The 26,572-nt window shown below is 42.9% G+C and overlaps 9 non-coding genes across 9 annotated transcripts; all 9 read left to right on the top strand.

The window, feature by feature from the left end:
* Window positions 1-12: 12 nt before the first annotated feature.
* On the top strand, window positions 13-154 carry LOC121840809. The gene has a single exon (XR_006079955.1). It is a non-coding gene; the product is annotated as a U4 spliceosomal RNA (small nuclear RNA).
* Window positions 155-1,267: 1,113 nt separating this feature from the next.
* Window positions 1,268-1,409, top strand: LOC121840808. The gene has a single exon (XR_006079954.1). It is a non-coding gene; the product is annotated as a U4 spliceosomal RNA (small nuclear RNA).
* Window positions 1,410-2,523: 1,114 nt separating this feature from the next.
* Window positions 2,524-2,665, top strand: LOC121840806. The gene has a single exon (XR_006079953.1). It is a non-coding gene; the product is annotated as a U4 spliceosomal RNA (small nuclear RNA).
* Window positions 2,666-3,781: 1,116 nt separating this feature from the next.
* On the top strand, window positions 3,782-3,923 carry LOC121840805. The gene has a single exon (XR_006079950.1). It is a non-coding gene; the product is annotated as a U4 spliceosomal RNA (small nuclear RNA).
* A 1,114-nt stretch (window positions 3,924-5,037) lies between these two features.
* LOC112223525 lies at window positions 5,038-5,179 on the top strand. Its single transcript, XR_002949342.1, has one exon. It is a non-coding gene; the product is annotated as a U4 spliceosomal RNA (small nuclear RNA).
* A 1,113-nt stretch (window positions 5,180-6,292) lies between these two features.
* LOC112223345 lies at window positions 6,293-6,434 on the top strand. The gene has a single exon (XR_006079948.1). It is a non-coding gene; the product is annotated as a U4 spliceosomal RNA (small nuclear RNA).
* Window positions 6,435-7,548: 1,114 nt separating this feature from the next.
* On the top strand, window positions 7,549-7,689 carry LOC121840836. Its single transcript, XR_006079984.1, has one exon. It is a non-coding gene; the product is annotated as a U4 spliceosomal RNA (small nuclear RNA).
* Window positions 7,690-8,803: 1,114 nt separating this feature from the next.
* Window positions 8,804-8,945, top strand: LOC121840800. Its single transcript, XR_006079947.1, has one exon. It is a non-coding gene; the product is annotated as a U4 spliceosomal RNA (small nuclear RNA).
* A 1,113-nt stretch (window positions 8,946-10,058) lies between these two features.
* On the top strand, window positions 10,059-10,200 carry LOC121840798. The gene has a single exon (XR_006079945.1). It is a non-coding gene; the product is annotated as a U4 spliceosomal RNA (small nuclear RNA).
* Window positions 10,201-26,572: the final 16,372 nt, after the last annotated feature.

Here is a 26,572-nt window from a genome sequence, read left to right as displayed (position 1 = left end):
CTGTAATATGCCATTCTTTCGCAGAGGCGATATCATAGCCTATGAAGTCCATCTGAGGCGTGATTATTGCTGGTTGAAAACTTAACCCAATACCCCGCTTGGGATGACTTGAAATATAGTCAGCCTTGGCAATTTTTGATAGTCTCATGTGAGACTGCTATAAATGTGAAAGAGAAGATAGTGAAAAGACCAAACATGGCTTCTATATAACCCTTTTGAGGTTTCAGCTGACGGTTGAACATTATCTTGCAACTAGGTAGAAACAGAAAAAAGGTGTCAGTAAGTATATGCTGTGTCAGAAGTAGTGTTCGGGAGAATGAACTCAGCAACAGCGGGTTTGGGCCCACAATTTCAGCTTTGCCCCCACACTGCCTCGAAATGTTCCAAGTAGTACGTTACCCAAAGCCACTTTACCCACTTTGTCTTGCCTCCTCTAGAGGCAGCTATGGCAAGATTTACATGAAAAGGTTTTGGGTTCGACCCCCATTGCAGCTGAGCCAGTGTTGCTGATTACCCAAAGTGATTTGCTCTCGATATTGCTTTTGTCCAGGAAAAAGGGAACATCTATTGAACAAGTACCCCACCTTGCCATTAATTACATGTAATCGAGAATCCACCAGTGTTAGGTAGGGGGCGAACTGCTAGACATACCAATGTAACAACAAATAATACAGTTTGCGGAGAAGCTGTGCGAGATACTGCAAACAGTTTGAATAGCTGAATTCTGAAATTCTATCGCAGTGGCATTATCATAGCCTATGAGGTCCATCCGAGGAGTGGTTATTGTTGGGTGACAACTTAACCCAAAACTCTACATTGGAACGACATGAAATATAGTCAGAAGTAGTCTTGGGGAGAATAGGTTCAGCAACAGGGGTATTGGTCCACAATTCCAGTATTGCCCCCACACTGCCTCTAATTCTTGCAAGAAGTAAGGTACCCTTAGCCACGTTATACACTTCCACTAGAGGCAGCGGTGGCAAGGTTGAGTTGAAAAGGTTTTGGGTTTGCGACCCATTGCAGCTGAACCAGTGGTGCAACTTACCCAACATGCTTTGCTCTCGATATTGTTTTTTTACATACGTGAAAAAGGTAACATCTATTGAATAAGTACCCCACCTTGCCATGAATGACATGTAATCAAGAATCCACCAAAGTGGCAGGTAGGGGGCGAACTGCTAGACATTGCAATGTTAAAACACAATATTACCGTTAAAGGAGAAGCTATGCATGACACTGTAAAGAGTTTGAGTAGCTGTAATATGCCATTCTTTCGCAGAGGCGATATCATAGCCTATGAAGTCCATCTGAGGCGTGATTATTGCTGGTTGAAAACTTAACCCAATACCCCGCTTGGGATGACTTGAAATATAGTCAGCCTTGGCAATTTTTGATAGTCTCATGTGAGACTGCTATAAATGTGAAAGAGAAGATAGTGAAAAGACCAAACATGGCTTCTATATAACCCTTTTGAGGTTTCAGCTGACGGTTGAACATTATCTTGCAACTAGGTAGAAACAGAAAAAAGGTGTCAGTAAGTATATGCTGTGTCAGAAGTAGTGTTCGGGAGAATGAACTCAGCAACAGCGGGTTTGGGCCCACAATTTCAGCTTTGCCCCCACACTGCCTCGAAATGTTCCAAGTAGTACGTTACCCAAAGCCACTTTACCCACTTTGTCTTGCCTCCTCTAGAGGCAGCTATGGCAAGATTTACATGAAAAGGTTTTGGGTTCGACCCCCATTGCAGCTGAGCCAGTGTTGCTGATTACCCAAAGTGATTTGCTCTCGATATTGCTTTTGTCCAGAAAAAAAGGGAACATCTATTGAACAAGTACCCCACCTTGCCATTAATTACATGTAATCGAGAATCCACCAGTGTTAGGTAGGGGGCGAACTGCTAGACATACCAATGTAACAACAAATAATACAGTTTGCGGAGAAGCTGTGCGAGATACTGCAAACAGTTTGAATAGCTGAATTCTGAAATTCTATCGCAGTGGCATTATCATAGCCTATGAGGTCCATCCGAGGAGTGGTTATTGTTGGGTGACAACTTAACCCAAAACTCTACATTGGAACGACATGAAATATAGTCAGAAGTAGTCTTGGGGAGAATAGGTTCAGCAACAGGGGTATTGGTCCACAATTCCAGTATTGCCCCCACACTGCCTCTAATTCTTGCAAGAAGTAAGGTACCCTTAGCCACGTTATACACTTCCACTAGAGGCAGCGGTGGCAAGGTTGAGTTGAAAAGGTTTTGGGTTTGCGACCCATTGCAGCTGAACCAGTGGTGCAACTTACCCAACATGCTTTGCTCTCGATATTGTTTTTTTACATACGTGAAAAAGGTAACATCTATTGAATAAGTACCCCACCTTGCCATGAATGACATGTAATCAAGAATCCACCAAAGTGGCAGGTAGGGGGCGAACTGCTAGACATTGCAATGTTAAAACACAATATTCCCGTTAAAGGAGAAGCTATGCATGACACTGTAAAGAGTTTGAGTAGCTGTAATATGCCATTCTTTCGCAGAGGCGATATCATAGCCTATGAAGTCCATCTGAGGCGTGATTATTGCTGGTTGAAAACTTAACCCAATACCCCGCTTGGGATGACTTGAAATATAGTCAGCCTTGGCAATTTTTGATAGTCTCATGTGAGACTGCTATAAATGTGAAAGAGAAGATAGTGAAAAGACCAAACATGGCTTCTATATAACCCTTTTGAGGTTTCAGCTGACGGTTGAACATTATCTTGCAACTAGGTAGAAACAGAAAAAAGGTGTCAGTAAGTATATGCTGTGTCAGAAGTAGTGTTCGGGAGAATGAACTCAGCAACAGCGGGTTTGGGCCCACAATTTCAGCTTTGCCCCCACACTGCCTCGAAATGTTCCAAGTAGTACGTTACCCAAAGCCACTTTACCCACTTTGTCTTGCCTCCTCTAGAGGCAGCTATGGCAAGATTTACATGAAAAGGTTTTGGGTTCGACCCCCATTGCAGCTGAGCCAGTGTTGCTGATTACCCAAAGTGATTTGCTCTCGATATTGCTTTTGTCCAGGAAAAAGGGAACATCTATTGAACAAGTACCCCACCTTGCCATTAATTACATGTAATCGAGAATCCACCAGTGTTAGGTAGGGGGCGAACTGCTAGACATACCAATGTAACAACAAATAATACAGTTTGCGGAGAAGCTGTGCGAGATACTGCAAACAGTTTGAATAGCTGAATTCTGAAATTCTATCGCAGTGGCATTATCATAGCCTATGAGGTCCATCCGAGGAGTGGTTATTGTTGGGTGACAACTTAACCCAAAACTCTACATTGGAACGACATGAAATATAGTCAGAAGTAGTCTTGGGGAGAATAGGTTCAGCAACAGGGGGTATTGGTCCACAATTCCAGTATTGCCCCCACACTGCCTCTAATTCTTGCAAGAAGTAAGGTACCCTTAGCCACGTTATACACTTCCACTAGAGGCAGCGGTGGCAAGGTTGAGTTGAAAAGGTTTTGGGTTTGCGACCCATTGCAGCTGAACCAGTGGTGCAACTTACCCAACATGCTTTTTGCTCTCGATATTGTTTTTTTACATACGTGAAAAAGGTAACATCTATTGAATAAGTACCCCACCTTGCCATGAATGACATGTAATCAAGAATCCACCAAAGTGGCAGGTAGGGGGCGAACTGCTAGACATTGCAATGTTAAAACACAATATTACCGTTAAAGGAGAAGCTATGCATGACACTGTAAAGAGTTTGAGTAGCTGTAATATGCCATTCTTTCGCAGAGGCGATATCATAGCCTATGAAGTCCATCTGAGGCGTGATTATTGCTGGTTGAAAACTTAACCCAATACCCCGCTTGGGATGACTTGAAATATAGTCAGCCTTGGCAATTTTTGATAGTCTCATGTGAGACTGCTATAAATGTGAAAGAGAAGATAGTGAAAAGACCAAACATGGCTTCTATATAACCCTTTTGAGGTTTCAGCTGACGGTTGAACATTATCTTGCAACTAGGTAGAAACAGAAAAAAGGTGTCAGTAAGTATATGCTGTGTCAGAAGTAGTGTTCGGGAGAATGAACTCAGCAACAGCGGGTTTGGGCCCACAATTTCAGCTTTGCCCCCACACTGCCTCGAAATGTTCCAAGTAGTACGTTACCCAAAGCCACTTTACCCACTTTGTCTTGCCTCCTCTAGAGGCAGCTATGGCAAGATTTACATGAAAAGGTTTTGGGTTCGACCCCCATTGCAGCTGAGCCAGTGTTGCTGATTACCCAAAGTGATTTGCTCTCGATATTGCTTTTGTCCAGGAAAAAGGGAACATCTATTGAACAAGTACCCCACCTTGCCATTAATTACATGTAATCGAGAATCCACCAGTGTTAGGTAGGGGGCGAACTGCTAGACATACCAATGTAACAACAAATAATACAGTTTGCGGAGAAGCTGTGCGAGATACTGCAAACAGTTTGAATAGCTGAATTCTGAAATTCTATCGCAGTGGCATTATCATAGCCTATGAGGTCCATCCGAGGAGTGGTTATTGTTGGGTGACAACTTAACCCAAAACTCTACATTGGAACGACATGAAATATAGTCAGAAGTAGTCTTGGGGAGAATAGGTTCAGCAACAGGGGGTATTGGTCCACAATTCCAGTATTGCCCCCACACTGCCTCTAATTCTTGCAAGAAGTAAGGTACCCTTAGCCACGTTATACACTTCCACTAGAGGCAGCGGTGGCAAGGTTGAGTTGAAAAGGTTTTGGGTTTGCGACCCATTGCAGCTGAACCAGTGGTGCAACTTACCCAACATGCTTTGCTCTCGATATTGTTTTTTTACATACGTGAAAAAGGTAACATCTATTGAATAAGTACCCCACCTTGCCATGAATGACATGTAATCAAGAATCCACCAAAGTGGCAGGTAGGGGGCGAACTGCTAGACATTGCAATGTTAAAACACAATATTACCGTTAAAGGAGAAGCTATGCATGACACTGTAAAGAGTTTGAGTAGCTGTAATATGCCATTCTTTCGCAGAGGCGATATCATAGCCTATGAAGTCCATCTGAGGCGTGATTATTGCTGGTTGAAAACTTAACCCAATACCCCGCTTGGGATGACTTGAAATATAGTCAGCCTTGGCAATTTTTGATAGTCTCATGTGAGACTGCTATAAATGTGAAAGAGAAGATAGTGAAAAGACCAAACATGGCTTCTATATAACCCTTTTGAGGTTTCAGCTGACGGTTGAACATTATCTTGCAACTAGGTAGAAACAGAAAAAAGGTGTCAGTAAGTATATGCTGTGTCAGAAGTAGTGTTCGGGAGAATGAACTCAGCAACAGCGGGTTTGGGCCCACAATTTCAGCTTTGCCCCCACACTGCCTCGAAATGTTCCAAGTAGTACGTTACCCAAAGCCACTTTACCCACTTTGTCTTGCCTCCTCTAGAGGCAGCTATGGCAAGATTTACATGAAAAGGTTTTGGGTTCGACCCCCATTGCAGCTGAGCCAGTGTTGCTGATTACCCAAAGTGATTTGCTCTCGATATTGCTTTTGTCCAGGAAAAAGGGAACATCTATTGAACAAGTACCCCACCTTGCCATTAATTACATGTAATCGAGAATCCACCAGTGTTAGGTAGGGGGCGAACTGCTAGACATACCAATGTAACAACAAATAATACAGTTTGCGGAGAAGCTGTGCGAGATACTGCAAACAGTTTGAATAGCTGAATTCTGAAATTCTATCGCAGTGGCATTATCATAGCCTATGAGGTCCATCCGAGGAGTGGTTATTGTTGGGTGACAACTTAACCCAAAACTCTACATTGGAACGACATGAAATATAGTCAGAAGTAGTCTTGGGGAGAATAGGTTCAGCAACAGGGGTATTGGTCCACAATTCCAGTATTGCCCCCACACTGCCTCTAATTCTTGCAAGAAGTAAGGTACCCTTAGCCACGTTATACACTTCCACTAGAGGCAGCGGTGGCAAGGTTGAGTTGAAAAGGTTTTGGGTTTGCGACCCATTGCAGCTGAACCAGTGGTGCAACTTACCCAACATGCTTTGCTCTCGATATTGTTTTTTTACATACGTGAAAAAGGTAACATCTATTGAATAAGTACCCCACCTTGCCATGAATGACATGTAATCAAGAATCCACCAAAGTGGCAGGTAGGGGGCGAACTGCTAGACATTGCAATGTTAAAACACAATATTCCCGTTAAAGGAGAAGCTATGCATGACACTGTAAAGAGTTTGAGTAGCTGTAATATGCCATTCTTTCGCAGAGGCGATATCATAGCCTATGAAGTCCATCTGAGGCGTGATTATTGCTGGTTGAAAACTTAACCCAATACCCCGCTTGGGATGACTTGAAATATAGTCAGCCTTGGCAATTTTTGATAGTCTCATGTGAGACTGCTATAAATGTGAAAGAGAAGATAGTGAAAAGACCAAACATGGCTTCTATATAACCCTTTTGAGGTTTCAGCTGACGGTTGAACATTATCTTGCAACTAGGTAGAAACAGAAAAAAAGGTGTCAGTAAGTATATGCTGTGTCAGAAGTAGTGTTCGGGAGAATGAACTCAGCAACAGCGGGTTTGGGCCCACAATTTCAGCTTTGCCCCCACACTGCCTCGAAATGTTCCAAGTAGTACGTTACCCAAAGCCACTTTACCCACTTTGTCTTGCCTCCTCTAGAGGCAGCTATGGCAAGATTTACATGAAAAGGTTTTGGGTTCGACCCCCATTGCAGCTGAGCCAGTGTTGCTGATTACCCAAAGTGATTTGCTCTCGATATTGCTTTTGTCCAGGAAAAAGGGAACATCTATTGAACAAGTACCCCACCTTGCCATTAATTACATGTAATCGAGAATCCACCAGTGTTAGGTAGGGGGCGAACTGCTAGACATACCAATGTAACAACAAATAATACAGTTTGCGGAGAAGCTGTGCGAGATACTGCAAACAGTTTGAATAGCTGAATTCTGAAATTCTATCGCAGTGGCATTATCATAGCCTATGAGGTCCATCCGAGGAGTGGTTATTGTTGGGTGACAACTTAACCCAAAACTCTACATTGGAACGACATGAAATATAGTCAGAAGTAGTCTTGGGGAGAATAGGTTCAGCAACAGGGGTATTGGTCCACAATTCCAGTATTGCCCCCACACTGCCTCTAATTCTTGCAAGAAGTAAGGTACCCTTAGCCACGTTATACACTTCCACTAGAGGCAGCGGTGGCAAGGTTGAGTTGAAAAGGTTTTGGGTTTGCGACCCATTGCAGCTGAACCAGTGGTGCAACTTACCCAACATGCTTTGCTCTCGATATTGTTTTTTTACATACGTGAAAAAGGTAACATCTATTGAATAAGTACCCCACCTTGCCATGAATGACATGTAATCAAGAATCCACCAAAGTGGCAGGTAGGGGGCGAACTGCTAGACATTGCAATGTTAAAACACAATATTACCGTTAAAGGAGAAGCTATGCATGACACTGTAAAGAGTTTGAGTAGCTGTAATATGCCATTCTTTCGCAGAGGCGATATCATAGCCTATGAAGTCCATCTGAGGCGTGATTATTGCTGGTTGAAAACTTAACCCAATACCCCGCTTGGGATGACTTGAAATATAGTCAGCCTTGGCAATTTTGATAGTCTCATGTGAGACTGCTATAAATGTGAAAGAGAAGATAGTGAAAAGACCAAACATGGCTTCTATATAACCCTTTTGAGGTTTCAGCTGACGGTTGAACATTATCTTGCAACTAGGTAGAAACAGAAAAAAGGTGTCAGTAAGTATATGCTGTGTCAGAAGTAGTGTTCGGGAGAATGAACTCAGCAACAGCGGGTTTGGGCCCACAATTTCAGCTTTGCCCCCACACTGCCTCGAAATGTTCCAAGTAGTACGTTACCCAAAGCCACTTTACCCACTTTGTCTTGCCTCCTCTAGAGGCAGCTATGGCAAGATTTACATGAAAAGGTTTTGGGTTCGACCCCCATTGCAGCTGAGCCAGTGTTGCTGATTACCCAAAGTGATTTGCTCTCGATATTGCTTTTGTCCAGGAAAAAAGGGAACATCTATTGAACAAGTACCCCACCTTGCCATTAATTACATGTAATCGAGAATCCACCAGTGTTAGGTAGGGGGCGAACTGCTAGACATACCAATGTAACAACAAATAATACAGTTTGCGGAGAAGCTGTGCGAGATACTGCAAACAGTTTGAATAGCTGAATTCTGAAATTCTATCGCAGTGGCATTATCATAGCCTATGAGGTCCATCCGAGGAGTGGTTATTGTTGGGTGACAACTTAACCCAAAACTCTACATTGGAACGACATGAAATATAGTCAGAAGTAGTCTTGGGGAGAATAGGTTCAGCAACAGGGGTATTGGTCCACAATTCCAGTATTGCCCCCACACTGCCTCTAATTCTTGCAAGAAGTAAGGTACCCTTAGCCACGTTATACACTTCCACTAGAGGCAGCGGTGGCAAGGTTGAGTTGAAAAGGTTTTGGGTTTGCGACCCATTGCAGCTGAACCAGTGGTGCAACTTACCCAACATGCTTTGCTCTCGATATTGTTTTTTTACATACGTGAAAAAGGTAACATCTATTGAATAAGTACCCCACCTTGCCATGAATGACATGTAATCAAGAATCCACCAAAGTGGCAGGTAGGGGGCGAACTGCTAGACATTGCAATGTTAAAACACAATATTACCGTTAAAGGAGAAGCTATGCATGACACTGTAAAGAGTTTGAGTAGCTGTAATATGCCATTCTTTCGCAGAGGCGATATCATAGCCTATGAAGTCCATCTGAGGCGTGATTATTGCTGGTTGAAAACTTAACCCAATACCCCGCTTGGGATGACTTGAAATATAGTCAGCCTTGGCAATTTTTGATAGTCTCATGTGAGACTGCTATAAATGTGAAAGAGAAGATAGTGAAAAGACCAAACATGGCTTCTATATAACCCTTTTGAGGTTTCAGCTGACGGTTGAACATTATCTTGCAACTAGGTAGAAACAGAAAAAAGGTGTCAGTAAGTATATGCTGTGTCAGAAGTAGTGTTCGGGAGAATGAACTCAGCAACAGCGGGTTTGGGCCCACAATTTCAGCTTTGCCCCCACACTGCCTCGAAATGTTCCAAGTAGTACGTTACCCAAAGCCACTTTACCCACTTTGTCTTGCCTCCTCTAGAGGCAGCTATGGCAAGATTTACATGAAAAGGTTTTGGGTTCGACCCCCATTGCAGCTGAGCCAGTGTTGCTGATTACCCAAAGTGATTTGCTCTCGATATTGCTTTTGTCCAGGAAAAAGGGAACATCTATTGAACAAGTACCCCACCTTGCCATTAATTACATGTAATCGAGAATCCACCAGTGTTAGGTAGGGGGCGAACTGCTAGACATACCAATGTAACAACAAATAATACAGTTTGCGGAGAAGCTGTGCGAGATACTGCAAACAGTTTGAATAGCTGAATTCTGAAATTCTATCGCAGTGGCATTATCATAGCCTATGAGGTCCATCCGAGGAGTGGTTATTGTTGGGTGACAACTTAACCCAAAACTCTACATTGGAACGACATGAAATATAGTCAGAAGTAGTCTTGGGGAGAATAGGTTCAGCAACAGGGGTATTGGTCCACAATTCCAGTATTGCCCCCACACTGCCTCTAATTCTTGCAAGAAGTAAGGTACCCTTAGCCACGTTATACACTTCCACTAGAGGCAGCGGTGGCAAGGTTGAGTTGAAAAGGTTTTGGGTTTGCGACCCATTGCAGCTGAACCAGTGGTGCAACTTACCCAACATGCTTTGCTCTCGATATTGTTTTTTTACATACGTGAAAAAGGTAACATCTATTGAATAAGTACCCCACCTTGCCATGAATGACATGTAATCAAGAATCCACCAAAGTGGCAGGTAGGGGGCGAACTGCTAGACATTGCAATGTTAAAACACAATATTCCCGTTAAAGGAGAAGCTATGCATGACACTGTAAAGAGTTTGAGTAGCTGTAATATGCCATTCTTTCGCAGAGGCGATATCATAGCCTATGAAGTCCATCTGAGGCGTGATTATTGCTGGTTGAAAACTTAACCCAATACCCCGCTTGGGATGACTTGAAATATAGTCAGCCTTGGCAATTTTTGATAGTCTCATGTGAGACTGCTATAAATGTGAAAGAGAAGATAGTGAAAAGACCAAACATGGCTTCTATATAACCCTTTTGAGGTTTCAGCTGACGGTTGAACATTATCTTGCAACTAGGTAGAAACAGAAAAAAGGTGTCAGTAAGTATATGCTGTGTCAGAAGTAGTGTTCGGGAGAATGAACTCAGCAACAGCGGGTTTGGGCCCACAATTTCAGCTTTGCCCCCACACTGCCTCGAAATGTTCCAAGTAGTACGTTACCCAAAGCCACTTTACCCACTTTGTCTTGCCTCCTCTAGAGGCAGCTATGGCAAGATTTACATGAAAAGGTTTTGGGTTCGACCCCATTGCAGCTGAGCCAGTGTTGCTGATTACCCAAAGTGATTTGCTCTCGATATTGCTTTTGTCCAGGAAAAAAGGGAACATCTATTGAACAAGTACCCCACCTTGCCATTAATTACATGTAATCGAGAATCCACCAGTGTTAGGTAGGGGGCGAACTGCTAGACATACCAATGTAACAACAAATAATACAGTTTGCGGAGAAGCTGTGCGAGATACTGCAAACAGTTTGAATAGCTGAATTCTGAAATTCTATCGCAGTGGCATTATCATAGCCTATAGCCTATGCCCACTTTCTGGGAGTAAAGGTCAAAAACTATAATAGAGCGCTAATTAGACCTCTTCACGTCAAAGTACAAGAACCTACGGTGTAAGGAAAAAAAGAACCAGCCATTTATCTATCGCAATTTACGAGAAATAATTCTGTCCGTTCAGTGATGGTTAAAGTAATTTTTTTTTTCTCCAGCCACAGTGTCTGATTTAAAAAATGCTTTAGAACAAAGTCTCCACAAACGATTATGTTAGGTCACCACCAACTCACAGAAAAACCCAACCATTTTTCCAGCCAAAGAGAGGAGTCACAAAAAGCACAAATAGAGATAAAATGAATCAGTAACCTTTGATGATCTTCATCAGATGACACTCATAGGACTTCATGTTACACAATACATGTATGTTTTGTTCGGTAAAGTTCATATTTATAATCAAAAATCTTATTTTACATTGGCGTGTTATGTTCAGTAGTTCCAAAATTTGCAGTGATATTGCAGAGAGCCACATGAATTCACAGAAATACTCATTATAAATGTTGATGAAAATGCAAGTGTAATGCATGGAACTTTAGATACACTTCCCCTTAATGCAACCGCTGTGTCAGATTTAAAAAAAAACTTGACGGAAAAAGCATAATCTGAGTACGGTGCTCAGAGCTAATCCAGCCAAAAGAAATATCCGCCATGTTGCGCAGTCAACATTCTTCAAAAATAGCATTATAAATATTAACTTACCTTTCATGACCTTCATCAGAATGCACTCCCATGAATCGCAGTTCCACAAAAAATGTTTGTTTTGTTCGACAATGTCCATCATTTAAGTCCATTTATGTCCAAATAGCTTCTTTTGTTAGGGCGTTTGGTAAACAAATCCAAAAGCACGTTCAGGTCCAGTCGGACAAAAAGTTCAAAATGTTATATTACAGGTCGAGGAAACTTGTCAAACTAAGTATAGAATAAATCATTAGGATGTTTTTATCATAAATGTTCAATTATGTTCCAACCGGAGAATTCCATTGTCTGTAGAAAAGCAATGGAATGAGAGTTACCTCTCATGTGAAATGCGCATGACTGAGAACGAGGCTGCTGGCAGACCCCTTAATCAAACAGTTCCCATCTGGCCCCCCTTCACAAGAGAAGCCTGAAACAATGTTCTAAGGACGGTTGACATCTAGTGGAATCTTTAGGAAGTGCAACATAACCCATATCCCACTGTGAATTCAAAAGGGGCTGAGTTCAAAAACCACAAACCTCAGATTTCCCACTTCCTGTTTGGATTTTTTCTCAGATTTTTGCCTGCCATATGAGTTCTGTTATACTCACAGACATCATTCAAACAATTTTAGAAACTTCAGAGTGTTTTCTATCCAATACTAATAATATGCATATATTAGCATCTGGGACTGAGTAGGAGCCAGTTTACTCTGGGCATGCTATTCATCCAAAAGTGAAAATGCTGCCCCCTATCCCAAAGAAGTTTTAAGGTGGGTTTCAGAGCTTTATGTGATTTCTGTGATTTTCTGTAATCACAGTCAATGGGGAGTGACAGTGTGAGGCTCACAGACACACAGGGCCTGCAATAGTTACCTGTGTTCGAACTATCAAAGAACCGTCAAACCTAGAGCTTTGAAACCCTATATACATGTTCTAGAGCATAAGTTGGTTGTGCACGGTGAGTTATGTGGCTCTAGAAGGTTCTCAGGCCGAGAAACAGCCTCGTCCATTTGCAACTACTTCAATTAATTTTGATCATTGCGAAAATTACGACATTTAGAAAAGTCCCAGAATCACCAGACTGGGAGCATTGAAACCGCCTCGACCCATAGAGACGGACACTAAAGTGTCTGTCCAATAGCTCATTTAGGGACCCCGAAGCAACGCCTGGAAAAGTGAATTCTTGGCACTAATTAAGGTTGCTGCTCGGACTCCGAATGACCTATCGAGCCGAAACTCGGGATTCAGGGTCGCCTCAGCTAGGCCTACACATAATGTCAGAACTGCACCCGCAGCTAGAACGTAACTACATGTTTTAAGTTTTTATTATGGTTTAAACAGAAGGCACTGTGAATTTTGGGCCTGCTCTGAAATATGCGATAATTGGCTTCTAAACGAGTTGGACAAAGTGGGTTTGGTGTCAGTATGTATCAGTTTGGTGTTAGAATGATATCTTATTGACTGATGGATGCTGACTTGATGGCTGACTTTTGTCCGTTTGCAATAAGTTTACTAACTTGTTACGGCTAGACGTTCCGCTAGCGGTACCCCTCGACAACATCCGGTGAAATGGCAGAGCGCCAAATTCAAATTACATTACTATAAATATTAAACTTTCATGAAATCACACATGCAATACACCAAATTAAAGCTACACTTGTTGTTAATCCAACCAACATGTCCGATTTCAAAAAGGCTTTACGGCGAAAGCAAACTATGTGATTATCTGAGGACAGCACCCCACAAAACAAACACATGACATCCATATTTCAACCCGCCAGGCGAGACTCAAAACGCAGAAATAACGATATAATTCATGCCTTTGCCTTACCTTACCTCTTCTTTTGTTGGCACTCCAATATTTCCCATAAACATCACAAATGGTCCTTTTGTTCGATAAATTCCGTCGTTATATTTCCAAAATGTCCATTTATTTGGTGTGTTTGATCCAGAAAAACACAGTTCCAACTCGCGCAACATGACTTCAAAATGTCTCATAAGTTACCTTTAAACTTGTTCTAAACATTTCAAACAACTTTCCTTATAAACCTTTAGGTATTTTTTAAAGTATATAATCAATCAAATTTAAGACGGGATAAACTGTGTTCAATAGCGGATAAAAACAAAGCGGAACGAGCTTTCAGGTCACGCGCCTCTAACAAACAGTACATTTCACTCGACCCTCATTCTGAACTGCCCTACTCCTTAATTTCTCAAAGGAAAAACATCAACCAATTTCTAAACACTGTTGACAACAAGTGGAAGCAATAGGAACTGCAAGCAAGTGCCACAGAAATCTATATCCCCATAGAAAGCTCATTGAAAAGAGAGTGACCTTTTCTTTCCTGGATGGATTTTTCTCAGGTTCTCGCCTGCCATATCAGTTCTGTTATACTCACAGACATGATTCAAACAGTTTTAGAAACTTTAGAGTATTTTCAATTCTATGCATATCCTAGCTTCTTGGCCTGAGTAGCAGATAGTTTACTTTGGGCACGCTTTTCATCCGGACGTGAAAATACTGCCCCCTCTCCCAAAGAGGTTTTAAACAGTGATTAACCTTCACCAAATTGACAGGCTGAAATCAACACCAACGAGCGATGGAGAGGAACCACTATCACTGACCGGCCATCCCGAGTTCAACGGGCCAGTCAATTGGGCATTTTGGCAGTATATTAGAGCATGTCAAATTTGTGATGGTAACCTGAATGAGTTGTGATGGTACCTGAATGAGTTACAAATAGCACATTTTTAAAATGTTTTTTAATGCCTTTAGTGGGGTGCAAGGGGTCCATGGCCGGTTAGGGAGTACCCTCCATCCGTGCCCAACCCTTGGTTATTTTAGACGTTTTCCACTTCACTCTCATAGGACATTCTTACTTCCTATGACTTCCTATGATCAAACATGACAAATAGACCTACCAGGTTGATTCAGGGCTTAACATAGTGATATATATCATTTGGTCAGTATAAATGCCATTTGGACATTTCTTATGCCAATTGGACATGGTTCAATGACTTTTGTGTTCGGAAGCTGACTTCCTATGATCACATATGACAAATGGACATAATATCCTGATTTGGTACTTTCAATACTTATGTATGGCATTTATACATTTCTTATGCCATTTGGCGATGGTTCACTGTCTTTTGACTTCCTATGATCATATATTGCAAATGGACAAAACATAGGCCTTATGGACAAACTCAATAAAATAAGACAAAGGTATGTTCATATGGATATTATATATGTATAATTGACCCCGCAAAAAATCCAATCCAAAATGCCAATTGCCATATGATTTCGAAGAACTGCCATCCATTTGAGTGGTATTTGTGATTGTGTATATTACTGTAAATTCCAAAGAATCTCTCTCTCTCTCTCTCTCTCTCTCTCTCTCTCTCTCTCTCTCTCTCTCTCTCTCTCTCTCTCTCTCTCTCTCTCTCTCTCTCTCTCTCTCTCTCTCTCTCTCTCTCTCTCTCTCTCTCTCTCTCTCTCTCTCTCTCTCTCTCTCTCTCTCTCTCTCTCTCTCTCTCTCTCTCTCTCTCTCTCTCTCTCTCTCTCTCTCTCTCTCTCTCTCTCTCTCTCTCTCTCTCTCTCTCTCTCTCTCTCTCTCTCTCTCTCTCTCTCTCTCTCTCTCACTCTCCGACAGAAATAAACATCTGCTGCAGACTGTTCTTGTGCCCTCGCCAATTCAATTGCTTTCTTTATGCTTCGCCCCGACAGAAATAAACATCTATCTGGGTAAATTTGATTTGATTTGAAGTCCTTTTATTCACCTGACCTAGAATTTTTTATAATCAAATGCCGACCATATTATCTCCCAAGAGAATTGTCGTTGGTTATTATCACAGCCATGTATATCTCCCCTCAAGCCGATACCAAGACGGCCCTCAAGGAACTTCACTGGACTCTATGCAAACTGGAAACCATATATCCTGAGGCTGCTTTTATTGTATCTGGGGATGTTAACAAAGCAAATTTGAGAACAAGGCTCCATAAAATTCTAAATTCTAATATTGATTGTAGCACTCGTGCGGGCATTACACTGGATCACTGCTCCTCTAACTTCCACGATGCATTTAAGGCCCTTCCCCGCCCTCCCTTCGGTAAATCTGACCACGACTCCATTTTGCTCCTCCTGTCCTATAGGCAGAAACTCAAACAGGATGTACCCGCAACAAGAACTATTCAATGCTGGTCTGACCAATCGGAATCCTCACTTTTTGTTTTGATCGCGCGGACTGGGATATGTTCCGGGTAGCGTCAGAGAATAATATAGATCAATACAGTGAGTGAATTTATAACGGTGCGTTGGAGATGTTGTACCCACTGTGACTATTAAAATAAATAAATAATCATAAAAATTATGGATATTAAACATTTAGGTACATACAAGTGTCTTATATCAGTTGAAAGCTTATATTCTTGTTAATCTAACTGCACTGTCTGATTTACAGTAGGCTTTACAGTGAAAGCACGCGATATGATTGTTTGAGGACAGCGCCCCATATCAAAATATTTTTCCACTGGCACAGGTTTCATAAAATCACAAATATTCACATATTGCAAATGAACATGTAGTGTAGTGTTGTTTTGTAAGATAAAATCCTTCTTTATACCCCGAAAAGTCTGTTTAGTTGGCACCATCGATTTGAGTAATCTACTCGTTCAACATGCCAAGATAGGAATCCGAAAATCTACCCCTAAACTTTGGTTCAACAAGTCGAAATATGTTTCTACCCAATCCTCAGATGCCCTAAAATGTAATCAAACTATAATATTTCATACGGAAAGAAGTATGTTCAATAGGAAACCAATATTAGCAGGTGTGTGTTGTCTTCATGGCTTGCGCAATCACGGATTTCCAAGACTGTGTCCCTGTAGTAAAACTCATTATTCTGACTCGTTTTGGAAGAAACAAGCCTGAAACCTTGAACAATGAGTGCTGACACCCAGTGGAAGCCATAGGAATTGCATACTGCGTGCTAGATTTGATTATTTCCCTATACGCTCCATGGTAAGAGCATGGGCTCTCAAAAAAAAAAAATTCTGGTTGGTTTTTCTTTGGATTTTCTCCTACCATATCTACTGTGTTATAGCCTCCTACATTATTTGAACATTTCTACAAACGTCAAAGTATCTTCTTTCCAATGGTACCAATTATATGCATATCCTGGCTTCAGGGCCTGAGCAACAGGCAGTTTACTTTGGGCATGCCAGTAAGGCGGAAATATAGCTAAAAGGACCCTAGCCTGAAGAAGTCTTTGAACACCTTTACATGTCTTACTCACGTCGACGAGGGAGAGCCCGCAGTCCTTGGTAGTGGGACGTGTCGGTGGCACTGTATTATCCTCAAAGCGGGCAAAGAAGGTGTTTACTTTGTCTGGAAGCAAGACATCGGTGTCCGTGACGTGGCTGATTTTTTTGTAGTCCATGATTGCCTGTTTACCCTGCCACATATGTCTCATGTCTGAGCTGTTGAATTGAAACTCTACTTTGTCTCTATACCAACATTTTGCTTGTTTGATTGCCTTGCGGAAGGAATAACTACACTGTTTGTATTCGGCCATATTCCCAGTCATCTTTCCATTGTTAAATGCGGTGGTTCCCGCTTTCAGTTTTGCGCGAATTCCACCATCTATTCACGGTTTCTGGGTAGCAAGGCTGCTAACCCAGATGGCATCCCTGACCGCGTCCTCAGCGCATGCGCAGACCAGCTGGCTGGTGGGTTTATGGACATATTCAATCTCTCCCTATCCCAGTCTGCTGTCCCCACATGCTTCAAGATGGCCACTGTTGTTCATTTACCCAAGAAGGCCAAGGTACCTGAACCAATTGACTATCGTCCCATAGCACTCACTGCTGTCATCATGAAGTGCTTTGAGAGACTAGTCAAGAATCATATCACCTCCACCTTACCTGTCACCCTAGACCAACTCCATTTACATACTGCCCCAATAGGTCCACAGACGATGCAATCACCATCACACTGCACACTGCTCTATCCTATCTGGACAAGAGGAATACCTATATAAGAATGCTGTTCATTGACTACAGCTCAGCATTCAACACCATAGTACCCTCCAAGCTCATCAGGCCTTTGGTCTCAACCCCACCCTGTGCAATTGGGTCCAGGGCTTCCTGATGGGCCTCCCCCAGGTGGTGAAGGTAGGAAACCACATCTCCACTTCGCTGATCCTCAACACTGGGGCCCCACAAGGGTGCGTGCTCAGACTCCTCCTGTACACCCTGTTCACCCATGAGTGTGTGGCCATGCACTCCTCCAACTCAATCATCATGTTTGTAGATGACACAACAGTAGTAGGCTTGATCACCAACAATGACGAGACAGCCTATAGGGAGGAGGTGAGGGCATTCGGAGTGTGGTGCCAGGAAAACAACCTCTCACTCAACATCAACAAAACAAATTAGATGATTGTGGAATTCAGGAAACAGTAGAGGGAGCACCCCCCTATCCACATTGACGGGACAGTAGTGGAGAAGATGGAAAGTTTTAAGTTCCTCGGTGTACACATCACGGACAAACTGAAATGGTCCACCCACACAGACAGACAGCGTAGTGAAGAAGGCTCAATAGCGTCTCTTCAACCTCAGGAGGCTGAAGAAATTTGGCTTGTCACCTAAAAAGCCTCACCAACTTTTACATATGCACAATTGAGAGCTTCCTGTCGGGATGTATCACCACCTGATACGACAACTGCACCGGCCACAACTGCAGAGCTCTCCAGAGGGTGGTGCGGTCTGCACAACGCATCACCGGGGGCAAACGACCTGCCCTCCAGGACACCTACATCACCCATTGTCACAGGAAGGCCAAAAAGATCATCAAGGACAACAACAACCCGAGCCACTACCTGTTCACCCCGCTACCATCCAGAACGCGAGGTTGGTACAGGTGCATTAAAGCTGGGGCCGAGAGACTGAAAAATAGCTTCTATCTCAAGGCCATCATCACCAGTACAAAGAGGATGCTGCCTACATACAGACTTAAAATCATTGGCCACTTTAATAAATAAATCACCAGTCACTTTAATAATGCCACTTTAATAATGTTTACATATCTTGCATTACTCATCCCATATGTATATACTGTAGTTTTATACATCTGTTGCATCTTGCCTATGCCGCTAAGTCATCGCTCATCATTATATTTATGTCTCTATATTCATATTCCATCCCTTTACTTAGATTGTGTGTATTAGGTTGTTGTTGTGGCATTGTTAGATTACTTGTTAGATATTACTGCACTTTCAGAACTAGAAGCACAAGCATTTTGCTACACTCGCAATAACATCTGCTAACCATGTGTATATGACCAATAAAACTTGATTTAATTTGATTTTGTCTCCTACCCCGGTCCTGTGGGAAATTTTTTTGTTTTTTGCCAATTTTTACTGCACACTTGTTGTTTGTGGAAATGGATTGTAAAATGTTGTATGTTTTCCCCCAACAGCACTTTTATTGGGGTCAAATTTGTCTCCACCTTTGTTCATTGGGGTGGTTCAAAATATTGGGGAATATGCCAGAGCTGAGGATGATGTTAGACAGTTTAAGTATAGCCAATTGGAATTTGTGGTCTGTATATTTTATCATTTTATTTAGGATACCATCAACCCCACTGGCCTTTTTGGCTTGGAGGGTTTGTATTGTGTCATTTTTGTTCTTTCAATGTAATAGGAGAATCCAGTGTATTTGATCATGTATACGTTTTTGCTGTTTGTTCTTTGTTATAAAACCAATACATCCATACATCTCCATTTTGGATAGATAACTCTTTGTGTTGTTGTTTGTTTAGAGTTTCCCAATTTTCCCAGAAGTGGTTCGATTCTATGGATCTCTCTCATATGATTTGGTCTAGTTGTGTTGCTGTCCTTGGGCTCTGTGGGGTCTGTTTGTGAACAAAGATCATTTCTCTGTAGGTGATGGCTTTCTTTTGGAAGATTTGGGAATTGCTTCATATAAGGTGGTTGTAGAATTTAACGGCTCTTTTCTGGATTTTGATAATTAGCAGGCATCGGCCTAATTCTGCTCTGCATGCATTATTTGGTGTTTTACGACTCTCTCTCAGTCAGTCAGTAGACCATTGATTCCCTTTCTCCCTAACAGAGGCAGATCTCAGGCCCGGCCCTTCCCTCCATCCATCTCTGTCATAAATCTTTCAGATGAAGAGAAAGGGAGCTGCTGAATACAGATTTGTCAGCAATTCATCTAACTTCCATTATCAGGCTCTGGATATTGTGTTCTCCTAAACAGGAAACAATGAGCCACTCAAACACCTAGCCGAGGTTGTGTGTGTATGTGTGTGGGATGGGGGGAGGAACACAACATCCTGATCTGACACATACCTCCATTCTTCTCTTGTTCATTCTCCAAACCTTGCTTTTATGATCAGGACAGTCATCTTATCTGGCTCTTTCGGGAAACCCCATCAACACTGGTCTTTCTCTTAGAACCCCATAGAGGGTCAACAGGAAGAGGAAACAGGGATCAGCTCAGTTGCATTTTAATTCAGCCAATTCCTAAATCCGTTATTGCTAATATATGGCACTACTCAAAATTCCATTAGAATGTAAATTCATTTTCTGAATTTAAATGGAACTGAGGACGACAAACAGGGAGGTGAATCGAGCCGTGACTATAATGTTTTGAGCCGTGACTAGACTGTATTAGCAGTGGAGAGGCAGGCTGCTGGACTGTCATGTTCTCTGCTGGAGGGTTGTGGGATACCGTCATACACTCTGGCCAGCTAATTGTTGATCTGTACTTGAGGAAGGAAAGGACACAAGTGTGTATGTTCATGTGTGTGCGCGCGCGTGTGTGTGCACGTGTGTGTGCATGCTCCCTGATGAGTAAGTGTAAGAGTGCTGACAGTGTTTCTGAGAGACAATGCCCAGCTCAACAAACACTTTTCCTGTTCTGTGTCCGAAGCTTTCCTGTCTCTGTTTTGGTTGCTTTCTCTCTCTGTCAGTGAAATTCAGCATCCGAGTCAGTTGAAAGGATTGAGATCTTACACACACTTTACTTTGGTTCTTTATCTTTCTGTCCCTCATATTGACACAAAGAGATGCATGCACAAGCAAATGCATGCACGCACGTACGCACACACACATACATAATCTTGCTGACTCTAATCAGAGTATAGAGAGCCTGTGGTTCTTCAACCCATAGTGGGACATATCCTTGAATTGCTACTTCAGATGATCCCCCATCCCCCTCTACCCATCCTCTCCTCGGGTCCCCCTATTAGCTCTCCTACTGCACCACGGGGGCTAAATTTAACCCCTCTACCTCCAGTGGATCTAGGATAGTGTCCCAGGCAGTGCTCAGCTGCCACGGCCAGAATTAGAGTTACAAACAGCTGAGCCTCTCGAAGGTATGGTCATGTGACATATCCCACCCACAGGGGGATAGGGACCAGGGTAGGGTTACTGCCCTGAATACATGCCCTGAATCACAAGCAGCACACGTGTGCATGTCATGTGTGTTTGTGTCCATATGTGCTATTTGAGTGTGTTTGTGAGCATGAGAGGCAGCCACTGGCACCATGTTCTCCATCTTGTGACCTGGTTTGAAAACTTGCTGATGAAAGCATTTTTTTCATCAATCATTACTCGTAATGGCCTTTGTCCTAGTGACCTGGTTTATGATACACACAATTGTGTGTGGATATCTCAATTAATGTCATGAGAGATACACTGACACACTGTTGCCTCATGTCATGAGAGACAATATCTGGAGGGCTTTTATGTTACCAAAAGCATTATTGATAAGGAGTTTACATTGTATCTTATGAGAAAAAAAACTGCTTTCACCAGCATATTTGTGATTGTTTAGATCCATTTTTTTCTGGTCTGCAGAACAACAACAACAGGGAAACTGTTTTTCAATGTCTGTCAGCAGAGCAGGTAAAGGAGAAAGCGCTGAGCTGTGCACTAGCAATTACTCCTCTGGGTGACCTGATACTTAGTCTTCAAATCAAATCAAATTTTATTGGGCACATGTGCCGAATACAGCAGGTGTAGACCTTACAGTGAATTGCTTACTTACAAGCACCAAACCAACAGCGCAGTTTAAAAAAGATACGGATAAGAATAAGAGACAAAAGTAACAAGTAATTAAAGAGCAGCAGTAAAAAATGCAACCTATACAGGGGGTGCCAGTAGAGAGTCAATGTGTGGGGGCACCGGTTAGTGGAGGTAGTATGTACATGTAGGTAGAGTTATTAAAGTGACTATGCATAGATGCATAGATGACAACAGAGAGTGGCAGTGGTGTGTAGGGGGTGGGGGGCAATGCAAATAGTCCGGGCAGCCATTTGACTAGATGTTTAGGAGTCTTATGGCCTGGGGGTAAAAGCTGTTTAGAAGCCTTTTGGACCTAGACTTGGCACTCCAGTACCGCTTGCCGTGCAGTAGCAGAGAGTCTATGACAGTCTATGACTAGGGTGGCTGGAGTCTTTGACCATTTCTAGGTCCTTCCTTTGACACCACCTGGTATAGAGGTCCTGGATGGCTGGAAGCTTGGCCCCAGTCATGTACTGGGCCGTTCGCACTACCCTCTGTAGTGCCTTGCTGTCAGAGGCCGAGCAGTTACCATATCAGGCAGTGATGGAGCCAGTCAGGATGCTCTCGATGGTGTAGCTGTAGAATCTTTTGAGGATCTGATGACCCATGCCAAATATTATCAGTCTCCTGAGGGGGATAGGTTTTATCGTGCCCGCTTCACGACTGTCTTGGAGTGCTTGGATCATTCTAGTTTGTTGGTTATGTGGACACCAAGGAACTTGAAGCTCTCAACCTGCTCCACTGCAGCCCTGTCGATGAGAATGGGGGAGTGCTCGGCCCTCTTTTTCCTGTAGTCCACAAACATCTCCTTTCTTGATCACGTTGAGGGAGAGGTTGTTGTCCTGGCACCACATAGCCAGGTCTCCGATCTCCTCCCTATAGGCTGTCTCGTTGTTGTCAGTGATCAGGCCTACCACTGTTGTGTCATTTGCAAATTTAACGATGGTGTTGGAGTCGTGCCTGGCCGTGCAGTCAGGAGTGAACAGGGAGTACAGGAGGGGACTGAGCACACACCCCTGAGGGGCCCCCGTGTTGAGGATCAGCGTGGCGGGTGTGTTGTTACGTAGCCTTACCACCTGAGGGTAGCCCATCAGGAAGTCCAGGATCCAGTTGCAGAGGGAGGTATTTAGCCTCAGGATCCTTAGCTAATTGATGAGCTTTGAGGGCACTATGGTGTTGAATGGTGAGCTGTAGTTAGTGAATAGTATTCTCTTACAGATGTGTTCCTTTTGTCCAGGTGGGAAAGGGCAGTGTGGGGTGCAATAGAGATTGCATCATCTGTGGGTCTGTTGGGGCGTATGCAAATTGGAGTGGGTCTAGGGTTTCTGGGATGATGGTGTTGATGTGAGCCAAGACCAGCCTTTCAAAACACTTTATGACTACAGATGTGAGTGCTACAGGTAAGTAGTCATTTAGGCAGGTTATCTATGTGTTCTTGGGTACAGGCACTAAGGTGGTCTGCTTAAAATATGTTGGTATTACAGACTCGGACAGGGAGAGGTTGAAAATGTAAGTGAAGAAACTAGCTAGTTGGTCAGAGCATGCTCACAGTACATGTCCTGGTAATCCGTCTGGCCCTGCGGTCTTGTGAATGTTGACCTGTCTAAAGGTCTTACGGCTGCGGAGAGCGTGATCACATAGTCTTCCGGTACAGCTGGTTCTCTCATGCATGTTTCAGTGTTATCTGCCTCAAAGCGAGCATAAACATCGTTTAGCTCATCTGGTAGGCTTGTGTCACTGGGCAACTCTCGGCTGTGCTTCCCTTTGTAGTCTGTAATGGTTTGCGAGCCCTGGCACATCCAACGAGCTTCAGAGCCGGTGTAGTACAACTCTATCTTTCTCCTGTATTGACGCATTGCTTGTTAGTCGGAGGGCATAGCGGGTTTTATTATAAGCTTCCGGGTTAGACATCCGCTCCTTGAAAGAGGCAGCTCTAACCTTTGGCTCTGTGTGGATGTTACCTGTAATCCATGGCTTCTGGTTGGGCTATGTACACACGGTCACTGTGAGGAAGATGTCATCAATGCACTCATTGATGAAGCCAATGACAGATGTGGTGTACTCCTCAATGCCATTGGAAGAATCCCAGAACATATTCAAGTCAACAGTACTGTAGCTTAGCATCTGCTTCATCTGACCATTTTTTAATTGATCCAGTCATTGGTGCTTCCTGCTGTTATTTTTGCTTGTAAGCAGGAATCAGGCGGATGGAATTATGGTCAGATTTGCCAAATGGAGGGCGAGGGGGAGCTTTGTAAGTGTATCTGTGTGTGTACTATAGGTGGTCCAGAGGTCTTTTCCCTCTGGTTGCAGACTTAACATGCTGATAGAAATTTGGTAAAACTGATTTAAGTTCCACTGTGGTAAAGTCCCTGCCTACTAGGAGTGCCGCCTCTGGGTGAGCATTTTCTTGTTTGCTTATGGTGGAATACAGCTCATTCAATGCTATCTTAGTGCCAACCTCTGACTGAGGTGTTATGCAAACAGCTGTGAAGAATGCAGATGAGAACTCTCTCGATAGGTAGTGTGGTCTTTAGCTTATCATGATATACTCAACCTCAGGCGAGCAATAGCTCGAGACTTCCATTGATACCAGCTGTTATTTGCAAAAATATATAGTCCACTGCCCCTTGTCTTACCAGACTCCGCTGTTCTATCCTGCAGGTACATCGTATAACCAGCCAGCTGTATGTTGATATTGTCATTGTTCAGCCACGACTTCGTAAAGCATAAGATGTTACAGTTTTGGTAGTTTAATCTTCCCCGTAACTCGTTGATTTTATTGTCCAAAGATTGCACATTTGCTAGCAGAATCGAGGGAAGTGGGGATTTATTTGATCGCCTTCGAATTCTCAGAAGGCAGCCTGCTCTCCGGGCTCTCTTTCTCCGCTTCTTCACGCAGATCATGGGGGTTGGGACCTGTTCCCGAGGGAGCTGTATATCCTCCACCTCGGGCTCGTCAGAGTCGTTAAAGAAAAAAAGGATTCTGCTAGTCCGTGGTGAGTAATCGCAGTCCTGATGTCTAGAAGTTATTTCCGTAATAAGAGACGGTAGCGGCAACATTATGTACAAAATTAGTACAAAAAAATAGTTACAAACAACGCAGATACGTCCGGAAGACGGTCCGGAACTGCACCAAAAAAAGACGTCCAAAAGGTGTTGGAATCAGTCCATACTTACTGAGGTGTAGCCTACGGTGTTGTCTGAAATTGAATTTATGAATGTCCATCTATGTTTTAAGCCTACCGTTTATAAAACATAAACAAACGACATCCGGACAGGACCAAAAAAAAGTAATTGGTTCGTGCTTACAGGGGTGTAGCCTACCATGTCAGCCCACAATGGAATTTTATGAATGTCCATCCATGTGGTAGGCCCACCATTTGTAAAACAGGCCATTGCATTGACTGTATTAGTCCTGATTCCTGTGACTTATCAATTTGGCTATTTAAGCTCTGAATATCAGTTACCCAACTTTATCAGGAGTTATTATGAGCCTATTTGCAATGTGTTTACACAGCAGGAAATGCAGAAGTATTTATTTTTTCGCTATGATCAGCTTGTCAAAAATGTATGGATACAAACGTGAAACCACTGATCATGACAATGGGGTGAAACTCCTGGACAACAGTTGTGATTGTCCATTCCATATTGTCCATTTTATTTTGACCTGTCCTGTCACATGTTGCTTGTTAACATGACAGATCATTTTATATTTGATTGAGCGCCATTTAGGTCAGGCTATTTGATCGGAGAAACCTGCATGATGTAAAAAGTGTCCGTCTTATTAAATTGTCATACATTTTATCTCCAGCCTGTAGGCTACAGAAAAAGGCTGCATACTATTTCTACCATATCTTGTACCTGGTACATGATTTTTTGTTCATTTTTTTAAGGAATGTTGGTGGTGCACTGCAGAGATGTGTCTCTCCAACAGCACCCTGGAGATGCGCACTGGGAATGGACAGGCAAATTATTTTGCGCCCCTGCCTTTGACAAAGTGGGCACTGCTTATCAAAGGGCGGCATAAGTGCTCACCTTAAAAGCCCATACTCCGGGTGGATGAAGTGGCAGGTGGCAGTGTGGTAGGCACAGCTTGTCCCATGAATTAATCACAATAACTTCAAAACAAACATTCTGGATAATATAGATAATCTGGAACTATTTATTGATCATCATTTTGATATGCTCCAAAAAGAAACGGATACATTGAAGCGAACAAGAGAAGACCTTTCTTCGAGTTCTGCGAGCGAAACAGGAGGAAAGCCGCCGTCTAAACTTCCAAACATTGGAGGGGAACATTTTCATTACTATGTCTCCAGAAGATAGAGCATTGCTTACAAGCATGAGCGAGCAGTTAAAAAAACTGGATCTATTGCCTACTGGGGGTGGTTGAGGCCTTAAAAACAGGAATGGATTACAGTAATAAAATAATAGAAGAAATACGAGCGGAAAATAAGACATTGAAAACTACCGTGGACTCCATAAAAGACACCACAGAGAGGCTACGGTATTATAATAAAACAATGAAAGCCAAATTACTTGATCTAAAGTGCAGAAGTATGAGAAATAATATTGTTATAATGGGAATAAAGGAGGATGAAAATGAAAACTCAGTCAACGGAGGAAAAGGTCAAGGTGTTCATGAAACGTAATCTCAAGATGACGGACGAACAGGTCCCAGTGTGTCTAGGCCGATTCTGTCTGAGAGTTGGGGCACTCGGCTAAGAGTCAGACTCAGCCGACGTCATGTGACAGGGATTAGGATGTTAGCAAAGTTGGCTGAATTTCAGGTAGACAGAAACAGCCCGATGTACTTGGGCCGATTCTTGGTAGTCATTCATTTTGATTCCAGGCTGAGTCCGACACCAGATTCTGGGTTGATCCAATCAGTTCCGGCCCCCAGGAAGAGGTCCGCTTCTGGGCCGATTCCTCATTGCTAGCTGGGGTGGAAACAATTGATTTTCAAAG

The sequence above is a fragment of the Oncorhynchus tshawytscha genome, linkage group LG02, assembly GCF_018296145.1.
Source record: "Oncorhynchus tshawytscha isolate Ot180627B linkage group LG02, Otsh_v2.0, whole genome shotgun sequence".
Lineage (NCBI taxonomy): Eukaryota > Metazoa > Chordata > Actinopteri > Salmoniformes > Salmonidae > Oncorhynchus > Oncorhynchus tshawytscha.
This window is presented reverse-complemented; position numbering and strand designations above follow the sequence as displayed.